Below are 13,425 nucleotides of genomic sequence, written 5' to 3'. Positions count from 1 at the left end.
TCTTCACGCATGACAGCTCATTTTTAAGAACACTTTTCTAAAATAATTTCCATATTACAAGTTTATTATTTTTCCTGGAAACTTGGTCACATATAATGACACAATGCGAAGGTTTTCCAATTTTTTGATTTTTTTTGAAATTTTGATGCCTGTTTCAAAATGCGGTCAAAACGGTGGGCTTAACCATTCCTAGCTAGTGGTTGAATCTTGGAAAACTTTTGATGTTTCTCTGATTAAATAGATACTTATGTACCTAGAAATGATTTTTGGAAAAAATAAAAAGCAAACCATGAGGCAGGTGCAGTTCAAATTTGACCCGCTTCCACTTGAATCGGCAGAAATTTGTCTTTTTCACCAGAGGTGGATCAAAACTTTTTACACCCAACCATTTGGTCAATTGTGCATTAAATATGTCCTAGTATTTTAGAAAAATGATTTGTTCCAATTTTGCAAGAATTATCTGGTAGGTCCTTCACATAAAAACCTCATTTGGGGCACTCGAAAAATGGAAAATGGCTCTTTTGTGCAATGAAAGTGAAAACTCCCTTAGGCAACATTGTTTGGAATTCCAAGATGCACCCTTGTGCACAATATGAGATCATTTTAACAAACTATGCCATGAATGTGTCCATAAGATTGATCATTTGGCTTTAATGCCATGTATCTTCACGCATGACAGCTCATTTTTTAAAACACTTTTTTTTAATAATTTCCGTATTAAAATTTATTATTTTTCCTCGAAACTTGGCCACATATAATGACACAATGCGAAGTTTTTCCAATTTTTTGATTTTTTTGAAATTTTTATGCCTGTTTCAAAATGGGGTGAAAACGGCGGGCTTAACCATTCCTAGCTAGTGGTTGAATCTTGGAGAACTTTTGATGTTTCTCTGATTAAATAGATACTTATGTACCGAGAAATGATTTTTGGAAAAAATAAAAAGCAAACCATGAGGCAGGTGCAGTTCAAATTTGACCCGCTTCTAGTTGAATCGGCAGAAATTTGTCTTTTTCACCAGAGGTGGATCAAAACTTTTTACACCCAACCATTTGGCCAATTGTGCATTAAATATTTCCTAGTATTTTAGAAAAATGATTTGGTCCCATTTTGCAAGAATTATTTGGTAGGTCCTTCACAAAAAAACCTCATTTGGGGCACTCGAAAAATGGAAAATGGCTCTTTTGTGCAATGAAAGTGAAAACTCCCTTAGGCAACATTGTTTGGAATTCCAAGATGCACCCTTGTGCACAATATGAGATCATTTGAACAAACTATGCCACGAATGTGGCCATAAGATTGATCATTTGGCTTGAAAGCCATGTATCTTCATGCATGACAGCTCATTTTTTAGAACACTTTTTTAAAATAATTTCCATATTACAAGTTTATTATTTTTCCTGGAAACTTGGTCACATGTAATGACACAATCCGTAGGTTTTCCAATTTTTTGATTTTTTTTGAAATTTTTATGCCTGTTTCAAAATGCGGTCAAAACGGCGGGCTTAACCATTCCTAGCTAGTGGTTGAATCTTGGAAAACTTTTGATGTTTCTCTGATTAAATAGATACTTATGTACCTAGAAATGATTTTTGGAAAAAATAAAAAGCAAACCATGAGGCAGGTGCAGTTCAAATTTGACCCGCTTCCACTTGAATCGGCAGAAATTTGTCTTTTTCACCAGAGGTGGATCAAAAAAATTTACACCCAACCATTTGGTCAATTGTGCATTAAATATGGCCTAGTATTTTAGAAAAATGATTTGTTCCAATTTTGCAAGAATTATCTGGTAGGTCCTTCACAAAAAACCTCATTTGGGGCACTCGAAAAATGGAAAATGGCTCTTTTGTGCAATGAAAGTGAAAACTCCCTTAGGCAACATTGTTTGGAATTCCAAAATGCACCCTTGTGCACAATATGAGATCATTTGAACAAAGTATGCCACGAATGTGGCCATAAGATTGATCATTTGGCTTGAAAGCCATGTATCTTCACGCATGACAGCTCATTTTTTAGAACACTTTTTTAAAATAATTTCCATATTACAAGTTTATTATTTTTCCTGGAAACTTGGTCACATATAATGACACAATGCGAAGGTTTTCCAATTTTTTGATTATTTTTGAAATTCTTATGCCTGTTTCAAAATGAGGTCAAAACGGCGGGCTTAACCATTCCTAGCTAGTGGTTGAATCTTGGAAAAAATTTGATGTTTCTCTGATTAAATAGATACTTATGTACCTAGAAATGATTTTTGGAAAAAATAAAAAGCAAATCATGAGGCAGGTGCAGTTCAAATTTGACCCGCTTCCACTTGAATCGGCAGAAATTTGTATTTTTCACCAGAGGTGGATCAAAACTTTTTACACCCAACCATTTGGTCAATTGTGCATTAAATATGGCCTAGTATTTTAGAAAAATGATTTGTTCCAATTTTGCAAGAATTATCTGGTAGGTCCTTCACAAAAAAACCTCATTTGGGGCACTCGAAAAATGGAAAATGGCTCTTTTGTGCAATGAAAGTGAAAACTCCCTTAGGCAACATTGTTTGGAATTCCAAGATGCACCCTTGTGCAAAATATGAGATCATTTTAACGAACTATGCCATGAATGTGTCCATAAGATTGATCATTTTGCTTTAAAGCCATGTATCTTCACGCATGACAGCTCATTTTTGAAAACACTTTTTTTAAATAATTTCCGTATTAAAATTTTATTATTTTTCCTAGAAACTTGGACACATATAATGACACAATGCAAAGGTTTTCCAATTTTTTGATTTTTTTTGAAATTTTTATGCCTGTTTCAAAATGGGTTGAAAACGGCGGGCTTAACCATTCCTAGCTAGTGGTTGAATCCTGGAAAACTTTTGATGTTTCTCTGATTAAATAGATACTTATGTACCTAGAAATGATTTTTGGAAAAATTAAAAAGCAAACCATGAGGCAGGTGCAGTTCAAATTTGACCCGCTTCTAGTTGAATCGGCAGAAATTTGTCTTTTTCACCAGAGGTGGATCAAAACTTTTTACACCCAACCATTTGGCCAGTTGTGCATTAAATATGGCCTAGTATTTTAGAAAAATGATTTGGTCCAATCTTGCAAGAATTATTTGGTAGGTCCTTCACAAAAAAACCTCATTTGGGGCACTCGAAAAATGGAAAATGGCTCGTTTGTGCAATGAAAGTGAAAACTCCCTTAGGCAACATTGTTTGGAATTCCAAGATGCACCCTTGTGCACAATATGAGATCATTTGAACAAACTATGCCACGAATGTGGCCATAAGATTGATCATTTGGCTTGAAAGCCATGTATCTTCACGCATGACAGCTCATTTTTGAGAATACTTTTTTAAAATAATTTCCATATTACAAGTTTATTATTTTTCCTAGAAACTTGGTCACATATAATGACACAATTCGAAGGTTTTCCAATTTTTTGATTTTTTCGAAATTTTTATGCCTCTTTCAAAATGGGGTGAAAACGGCGGGCTTAACCATTCCTAGCTAGTGGTTGAATCTTGGAGAACTTTTGATGTTTCTCTGATTAAATAGATACTTATGTACCTAGAAATGATTTTTGGAAAAAATAAAAAGCAAACCATGAGGCAGGTGCAGTTCAAATTTGACCCGCTTCTAGTTGAATCGGCAGAAATTTGTCTTTTTCACCAGAGGTGGATCAAAACTTTGTACACCCAACCATTTGGCCAATTGTGCATTAAATATTTCCTAGTATTTTAGAAAAATGATTTGGTCCCATTTTGCAAGAATTATTTGGTAGGTCCTTCACAAAAAAACCTCATTTGGGGCACTCGAAAAATGGAAAATGGCTCTTTTGTGCAATGAAAGTGAAAACTCCCTTAGGCAACATTGTTTGGAATTCCAAGATGCACCCTTGTGCAAAATATGAGATCATTTTAACGAACTATGCCATGAATGTGTCCATAAGATTGATCATTTTGCTTTAAAGCCATGTATCTTCACGCATGACAGCTCATTTTTGAAAACACTTTTTTTAAATAATTTCCGTATTAAAAGTTTATTATTTTTCCTAGAAACTTGGACACATATAATGACACAATGCAAAGGTTTTCCAATTTTTTGAATTTTTTTGAAATTTTTATGCCTGTTTCAAAATGGGTTGAAAACGGCGGGCTTAACCATTCCTAGCTAGTGGTTGAATCCTGGAAAACTTTTGATGTTTCTCTGATTAAATAGATACTTATGTACCTAGAAATGATTTTTGGAAAAAATAAAAAGCAAACCATGAGGCAGGTGCAGTTCAAATTTGACCCGCTTCTAGTTGAATCGGCAGAAATTTGTCTTTTTCACCAGAGGTGGATCAAAACTTTTTACACCCAACCATTTGGCCAGTTGTGCATTAAATATGGCCTAGTATTTTAGAAAAATGATTTGGTCCAATCTTGCAAGAATTATTTGGTAGGTCCTTCACAAAAAAACCTCATTTGGGGCACTCGAAAAATGGAAAATGGCTCGTTTGTGCAATGAAAGTGAGAACTCCCTTAGGCAACATTGTTTGGAATTCCAAGATGCACCCTTGTGCACAATATGAGATCATTTGAACAAACTATGCCACGAATGTGGCCATAAGATTGATCATTTGGCTTGAAAGCCATGTATCTTCACGCATGACAGCTCATTTTTGAGAATACTTTTTTAAAATAATTTCCATATTACAAGTTTATTATTTTTCCTAGAAACTTGGTCACATATAATGACACAATTCGAAGGTTTTCCAATTTTTTGATTTTTTTGAAATTTTTATGCCTGTTTCAAAATGCGGTCAAAACGGTGGGCTTAACCATTCCTAGCTAGTGGTTGAATCTTGGAAAACTTTTGAAGTTTTTCTGATTAAATAGATACTTATGTACCTAGAAATGCTTTTTTGAAAAAATAAAAAGCAAACCATGAGGCAGGTGCAGTTCAAATTTGACCCGCTTCCACTTGAATCGACAGAAATTTGTCTTTTTCACCAAAGGTGGATCAAAACTTTTACACCCAACCATTTGGTCAATTATGCATTAAATATGGCCTTGTATTTTAGAAAAATGATTTGTTCCAATTTTGCAAGAATTATATGGTAGGTCCTTCACAAAAAAACCTCATTTGGGACACTCGAAAAATGGAAAATGGCTCTTTTGTGCAATGAAAGTGAAAACTCCCTTAGGCAACATTGTTTGCACTTCCAAGATGCACCCTTGTGCAAAATATGAGATCATTTTAATGAACTATGCCATGAATGTGTCCATAAGATTGATCATTTGGCTTTAAAGCCATGTATCTTCACGCATGACAGCTCATTTTTTTAAAACACTTTTTTTAAATAATTTTCGTATTAAAAGTTTATTATTTTTCCTAGAAACTTGGCCACATATAATGACACAATGCGAAGGTTTTCCAATTTTTTGATATTTTTTTGAAGTTTTTATGCCTGTTTCAAAATGGGGTGAAAACGGCGGGCATAACCATTCCTAGCTAGTGGTTGAATCTTGGAAAACTTTTGATGTTTCTCTGATTAAATAGATACTTATGTACCTAGAAATGATTTTTGGAAAAAATAAAAGGCAAATCATGAGGCAGGTGCAGTTCAAATTTGACCCGCTTCCACTTGAATCGGCAGAAATTTGTCTTTTTCACCAGAGGTGGATCAAAACTTTTTACACCCAACCATTTGGCCAATTGTGCATTAAATATGGCCTAGTATTTTAGAAAAATGATTTGGTCCAATTTTGCAAGAATTATTTGGTAGGTCCTTCACAAAAAAACCTCATTTGGGGCACTTGAAAAATGGAAAATGGCTCTTTTGTGCAATGAAAGTGAAAACTCCCTTAGGAAACATTGTTTGGAATTCCAAGATGCACCCTTGTGCACAATATGATATCATTTGAACAAACTATGCCACGAATGTGGCCGTAAGATTGATCATTTGGCTTGAAAGCCATGTATCTTCACGCATGACAGCTCATTTTTGAGAACACTTTTTTAAAATAATTTCCATATTACAAGTTTATTATTTTTCCTGGAAACTTGGTCACATATAATGATACAATGCGAAGGTTTTCCAATTTTTTGATTTTTTTTGAAATTTTTATGCCTGTTTCAAAATGCGGTCAAAACGGCGGGCTTAACCATTCCTAGCTAGTAGTTGAATCTTCGAAAACATTTGATGTTTCTCAAATTAAATAGATACTTATGTACCTAGAAATGATTTTTGGAAAAAATAAAAAGCAAACCATGAGGCAGGTGCAGTTCAAATTTGACCCGCTTCCACTTGAATCGGCAGAAATTTGTCTTTTTCACCAGAGGTGGATCAAAACTTTTTACACCCAACCATTTAGTCAATTGTGCATTAAATATGGCCTTGTATTTTAGAAAAATGATTTGTTCCAATTTTGCAAGAATTATATGGTAGGTCCTTCACAAAAAAACCTCATTTGGGGCACTCGAAAAATGGAAAATGGCTCTTTTGTGCAATGAAAGTGAAAACTCCCTTAGGCAACATTGTTTGGAATTCCAAGATGCACCCTTGTGCACAATATAAGATCATTTTAACAAACTATGCCATGAATGTGTCCATAAGATTGATCATTTGGCTTTAAAGCCATGTATCTTCATGCATGACAGCTCATTTTTGAAAACAATTTTTTTTAATAATTTCCGTATTAAAAGTTTATTATTTTTCCTAGAAACTTATCCACATATAATGACACAATGCGAAGGTTTTCCAATTTTTTGATATTTTTTTGAAGTTTTTATGCCTGTTTCAAAATGGGGTGAAAACGGCGGGCATAACCATTCCTAGCTAGTGGTTGAATCTTGGAAAACTTTTGATGTTTCTCTGATTAAATAGATACTTATGTACCTAGAAATGATTTTTGGAAAAAATAAAAGGCAAATCATGAGGCAGGTGCAGTTCAAATTTGACCCGCTTCCACTTGAATCGGCAGAAATTTGTCTTTTTCACCATAGGTGGATCAAAACTTTTTACACCCAACCATTTGGCCAATTGTGCATTAAATATGGCCTAGTATTTTAGAAAAATGATTTGGTCCAATTTTGCAAGAATTATTTGGTAGGTCCTTCACAAAAAAACCTCATTTGGGGCACTCGGAAAATGGAAAATGGCTCTTTTGTGCAATGAAAGTGAAAACTCCCTTAGGAAACATTGTTTGTAATTCCAAGATGCACCCTTGTGCACAATATGATATCATTTGAACAAACTATGCCACGAATGTGGCCATAAGATTGATCATTTGGCTTGAAAGCCATGTATCTTCACGCATGACAGCTCATTTTTGAGAACACTTTTTTAAAATAATTTCCATATTACAAGTTTATTATTTTTCCTGGAAACTTGGTCACATATAATGACACAATGCGAAGGTTTTCCAATTTTTTGATTTTTTTGAAATTTTTATGCCTGTTTCAAAATGCGGTCAAAACGGCGGGCTTAACCATTCCTAGCTAGTGGTTGAATCTTGGAAAACTTTTGATGTTTCTCTGATTAAATAGATACTTATGTACCTAGAAATGATTTTTGGAAAAAAATAAAAAGCAAACCATGAGGCAGGTGTAGTTCAAATTTGACCCGCTTCCACTTGAATCGGCAGAAATTTGTCTTTTTCACCAGAGGTGGATCAAAACTTTTTACACCCAACCATTTGGTCAATTGTGCATTAAATATGGCCTTGTATTTTAGAAAACTGATTTGTTCCAATTTTGCAAGAATTATATGGTAGGTCCTTCACAAAAAAACCTCATTTGGGGCACTCGAAAAATGGAAAATGGCTCTTTTGTGCAATGAAACTGAAAACTCCCTTAGGCAACATTGTTTGGAATTCCAAGATGCACCCTTGTGCACAATATGAGATCATTTTAACATACTATGCCATGAATGTGTCCATAAGATTGATCATTTGGCTTTAAAGCCATGTATCTTCATGCATGACAGCTCATTTTTGAAAACAATTTTTTTAAATAATTTCCGTATTAAAAGTTTATTATTTTTCCTAGAAACTTGGCCACATATAATGACACAATGCGAAGGTTTTCCAATTTTTTGATTTTTTTTTGAAATTTTTATGCATGTTTCAAAATGGGGTGAAAACGGCGGGCATAACCATTCCTAGCTAGTGGTTGAATCTTGGAAAACTTTTGATGTTTCTCTGATTAAATAGATACTTATGTACCTAGAAATGATTTTTGGAAAAATAAAAAGCAAACCATGAGGCAGGTGCAGTTCAAATTTGACCCGCTTCCACTTGAATCGGTAGAAATTTGTCTTTTTCACCAGAGGTGGATCAAAACTTTTTACACCCAACCATTTTGCCAATTGTGCATTAAATATGGCCTAGTATTTTAGAAAAATGATTTGGTCCAATTTTGCAAGAATTATTTGGTAGGTCCTTCACAAAAAACCCTCATTTGGGGCACTCGAAAAATGGAAAATGGCTCTTTTGTGCAATGAAAGTGAAAACTCCTTTAGGCAACATTGTTTGGAATTCCAAGATGCACCCTTATGCACAATATGATATCATTTGAACAAACTATGCCACGAATGTGGCCATAATATTGATCATTTGGCTTGAAAGCCATGTATCTTCACGCATGACAGCTCATTTTTGAGAACACTTTTTTAAAATAATTTCCATATTACAAGTTTATTATTTTTCCTGGAAACTTGGTCACAAATAATGACACAATGCGAAGGTTTTCCAATTTTTTGATTTTTTTTGAAATTTTTATGCCTGTTTCAAAATGTGGTCAAAACGGCGGGCTTAACCATTCCTAGCTAGTGGTTGAATCTTGGAAAACTTTTGATGTTTCTCTGGTTAAATAGATACTTATGTACCTAGAAATGATTTTTGGAAAAAATAAAAAGCAAACCATGAGGCAGGTGCAGTTCAAATTTGACCCGCTTCCACTTGAATCGGCAGAAATTTGTCTTTTTCACCAGAGGTGGATCAAAACTTTTTACACCCAACCATTTGGTCAATTGTGCATTAAATATGGCCTAGTATTTTAGAAAAATGATTTGTTCCAATTTTGCAAGAATTATCTGGTAGGTCCTTCACAAAAAAACCTCATTTGGGGCACTTGAAAAATGGAAAATGGCTCTTTTATGCAATGAAAGTGAAAACTCCCTTAGGCAACATTGTTTGGAATTCCAAGATGCACCCTTTTGCACAATATGAGATCATTTTAACAAACTATGCCATGAATGTGTCCATAAGATTGATCATTTGGCTTTAAAGCCATGTATATTCACGCATGACAGCTCATTTTTGAAAACACTTTTTTTAAATAATTTCCATATTAAAAGTTTATTATTTTTCCTAGAAACTTGGCCACATATAATGACACAATGCGAAGGTTTTCCAATTTTTTGATTTTTTTGAAATATTTATGCCTGTTTCAAAATGGGGTGAAAACGGCGGGCATAACCATTCCGAGCGAGTGGTTGAATCTTGGAAAACTTTTGATGTTTCTCTGATTAAATAGATACTTATGTACCTAGAAATGATTTTTGGAAAAAAATAAAAAGCAAACCATGAGGCAGGTGCTGTTCAAATTTGACCCGCTTCTAGTTGAATCGGGAGAAATTTGTCTTTTTCACCAGAGGTGGATCAAAACTTTTTACACCCAACCATTTGGTCAATTGTGCATTAAATATGGCCTTGTATTTTAGAAAAATGATTTGTTCCAATTTTGCAAGAATTATCTGGTAGGTCCTTCACAAAAAAACCTCATTTGGGGCACTCGAAAAATGGAAAATGGCTCTTTTGTGCAATGAAAGTGAAAACTCCCTTAGGCAACATTGTTTGGAATTCCAAGATGCACCCTTGTGCACAATATGAGATCATTTGAACAAACTATGCCGCGAATGTGGCCATAAGATTGATCATTTGGCTTGAAAGCCATGTATCTTCACGCATGACAGCTCATTTTTGAGAACACTTTTTTAAAATAATTTCCATATTACAAGTTTATTATTTTTACTGGAAACTTGGTCACATATAATGACACAATGCGAAGGTTTTCCAATTTTTTGATTTTTTTTGAAATTTTTATGCCTGTTTCAAAATGCGGTCAAAACGGCGGGCTTAACCATTCCTAGCTAGTGGTTGAATCTCGGAAAACTTTTGATGTTTCTCTGATTAAATAGATACTTATGTACCTAGAAATGATTTTTGGAAAAAAATAAAAAGCAAACCATGAGGCAGGTGCAGTTCAAATTTGACCCGCTTCCACTTGAATCGGCAGAAATTTGTCTTTTTCACCAGAGGTGGATCAAAACTTTTTACACCCAACCATTTGGTCAATTGTGCATTAAATATGGCCTAGTATTTTAGAAAAATGATTTGTTCCAATTTTGCAAGAATTATCTGGTAGGTCCTTCACGAAAAAACCTCATTTCGGGCACTCGAAAAATGGAAAATGGCTCTTTTATGCAATGAAAGTGAAAACTCCCTTAGGCAACATTGTTTGGAATTCCAAGATGCACCCTTGTGCACAATATGAGATCATTTTAACAAACTATGCCATGAATGTGTCCATAAGATTGATCATTTGGCTTTAAAGCCATGTATCTTCACGCATGACAGCTCATTTTTGAAAACACTTTTTTTAAATAATTTCCATATTAAAAGTTTATTATTTTTCCTACAAACTTGGCCACATATAATGACACAATGCGAAGGTTTTCCAATTTTTTGATTTTTTTGAAATTTTTATGCCTGTTTCAAAATGGGGTGAAAACGGCGGGCATAACCATTCCGAGCGAGTGGTTGAATCTTGGAAAACTTTTGATGTTTCTCTGATTAAATAGATACTTATGTACCTAGAAATGATTTTTGGAAAAAAATAAAAAGCAAACCATGAGGCAGGTGCAGTTCAAATTTGACCCGCTTCTAGTTGAATCGGGAGAAATTTGTCTTTTTCACCAGAGGTGGATCAAAACTTTTTACACCCAACCATTTGGCCAATTGTGCATTAAATATGGCCTAGTATTTTAGAAAAATGATTTGGTCCAATTTTGCAAGAATTATTTGGTAGGTCCTTCACAAAAAAACCTCATTTGGGGCACTCGAAAAATGGAAAATGGCTCTTTTGTGCAGTGAAAGTGAAAACTCCCTTAGGCAACATTGTTTGGAATTCCAAGATGCACCCTTGTGCACAATATGATATCATTTGAACAAACTATGCCACGAATGTGGCCATAAGATTGATCATTTGGCTTGAAAGCCATGTATCTTCACGCATGACAGCTCATTTTTGAGAACACTTTTTTAAAATAATTTCCATATTACAAGTTTATTATTTTTCCTGGAAACTTGGTCACATATAATGACACAATGCGAAGGTTTTCCAATTTTTTGATTTTTTTTGAAATTTTTATGCCTGTTTCAAAATGCGGTCAAAACATCGGGCTTAACCATTCCTAGCTAGTGGTTGAATCTTGGAAAACTTTTGATGTTTCTCTGGTTAAATAGATACTTATGTACCTAGAAATGATTTTTGGAAAAAATAAAAAGCAAACCATGAGGCAGGTGCAGTTCAAATTTGACCCGCTTCCACTTGAATCGGCAGAAATTTGTCTTTTTCACCAGAGGTGGATCAAAACTTTTTACACCCAACCATTTGGTCAATTGTGCATTAAATATGGCCTAGTATTTTAGAAAAATGATTTGTTCCAATTTTGCAAGAATTATCTGGTAGGTCCTTCACAAAAAAAACCTCATTTGGGGCACTCGAAAAATGGAAAATGGCTCTTTTGTGCAATGAAAGTAAAAACTCCCTTAGGCAACATTGTTTGGAATTCCAAGATGCACCCTTGTGCACAATATGAGATCATTTTAACAAACTATGCCATGAATGTGTCCATAAGATTGATCATTTGGCTTTAAAGCCATGTATCTTCACGCATGACAGCTCATTTTTGAAAAAAAATTAAATAATTTCCGTATTAAAAGTTTATTATTTTTCCTAGAAACTTGGCCACATATAATGACACAATGCGAAGGTTTTCCAATTTTTTGATTTTTTTTTGAAATTTTTATGCTTGTTTCAAAATGGGGTGAAAACGGCGGGCATAACCATTCCTAGCGAGTGGTTGAATCTTGGAAAACTTTTGATGTTTCTCTGATTAAATAGATACTTATGTACCTAGAAATGATTTTTGGAAAAAATAAAAAGCAAACCATGAGGCAGGTGCAGTTCAAATTTGACCCGCTTCCACTTCAATCGGCAGAAATTTGTCTTTTTCACCAGAGGTGGATCAAAACTTTTTACACCCAACCATTTTGCCAATTGTGCATTAAATATGGCCTAGTATTTTATAAAAATTATTTGGTCCAATTTTGCAAGAATTATTTGGTAGGTCCTTCACAAAAAAACCTCGTTTGGGGCACTCAAAAAATGGAAAATGGCTCTTTTGTGCAATGAAAGTGAAAACTCCCTTAGGCAACATTGTTTGGAATTCCAAGATGCAGCCTTAGGCACAATATGATATCATTTGAACAAACTATGCCACGAATGTGGCCATAAGATTGATCATTTGGCTTGAAAGCCATGTATCTTCACGCATGACAGCTCATTTTTGAGAACACTTTTTTAAAATAATTTGCATATTACAAGTTTATTATTTTTCCTGGAATCTTGGTCACATATAATGACACAATGCGAAGGTTTTCCGAATTTTTGATTTTTTTTGAAATTTTTATGCCTGTTTCAAAATGCGGTCAAAACGGCGGGCTTAACCATTCCTAGCTAGTTGTTGAATCTTGGAAAACTTTTGATGTTTCTCTGATTAAATAGATACTTATGTACCTAGAAATGATTTTTGGAAAAAATAAAAAGCAAACCATGAGGCAGGTGCAGTTCAAATTTGACCCGCTTCCACTTGAATCGGCAGAAATTTGTCTTTTTCACCAGAGGTGGATCAAAACTTTTTACACCTAACCATTTGGTCAATTGTGCATTAAATATGGCCTAGTATTTTAGAAAAATGGTTTGTTCCAATTTTGCAAGAATTATCTTGTAGGTCCTTCACAAAAAAACCTCATTTGGGGCACTCGAAAAATGGAAAATGGCTCTTTTGTGCAATGAAAGTGAAAACTCCCTTAGGCAACATTGTTTGGAATTTCAAGATGCACCATTGTGCACAATATGATATCATTTTAACAAACTATGCCATGAATGTGTCCATAAGATTGATCATTTGGCTTTAAAGCCATATATCTTCACGCATGACAGCTCATTTTTGAAAACACTTTTTTTAAATAATTTCCGTATTAAAAGTTTATTATTTTTCCTAGAAACTTGGCCACATATAATGACACAATGCGAAGGTTTTCCAATTATTTGATATTTTTTTTGAAATTTTTATGCTTGTTTCAAAATGGGGTG

This window comes from Triticum dicoccoides, chromosome 3B (genome assembly GCF_002162155.2).
Source record: "Triticum dicoccoides isolate Atlit2015 ecotype Zavitan chromosome 3B, WEW_v2.0, whole genome shotgun sequence".
NCBI lineage: Eukaryota > Viridiplantae > Streptophyta > Magnoliopsida > Poales > Poaceae > Triticum > Triticum dicoccoides.
Note: the sequence above shows the minus strand (reverse complement) of the source record.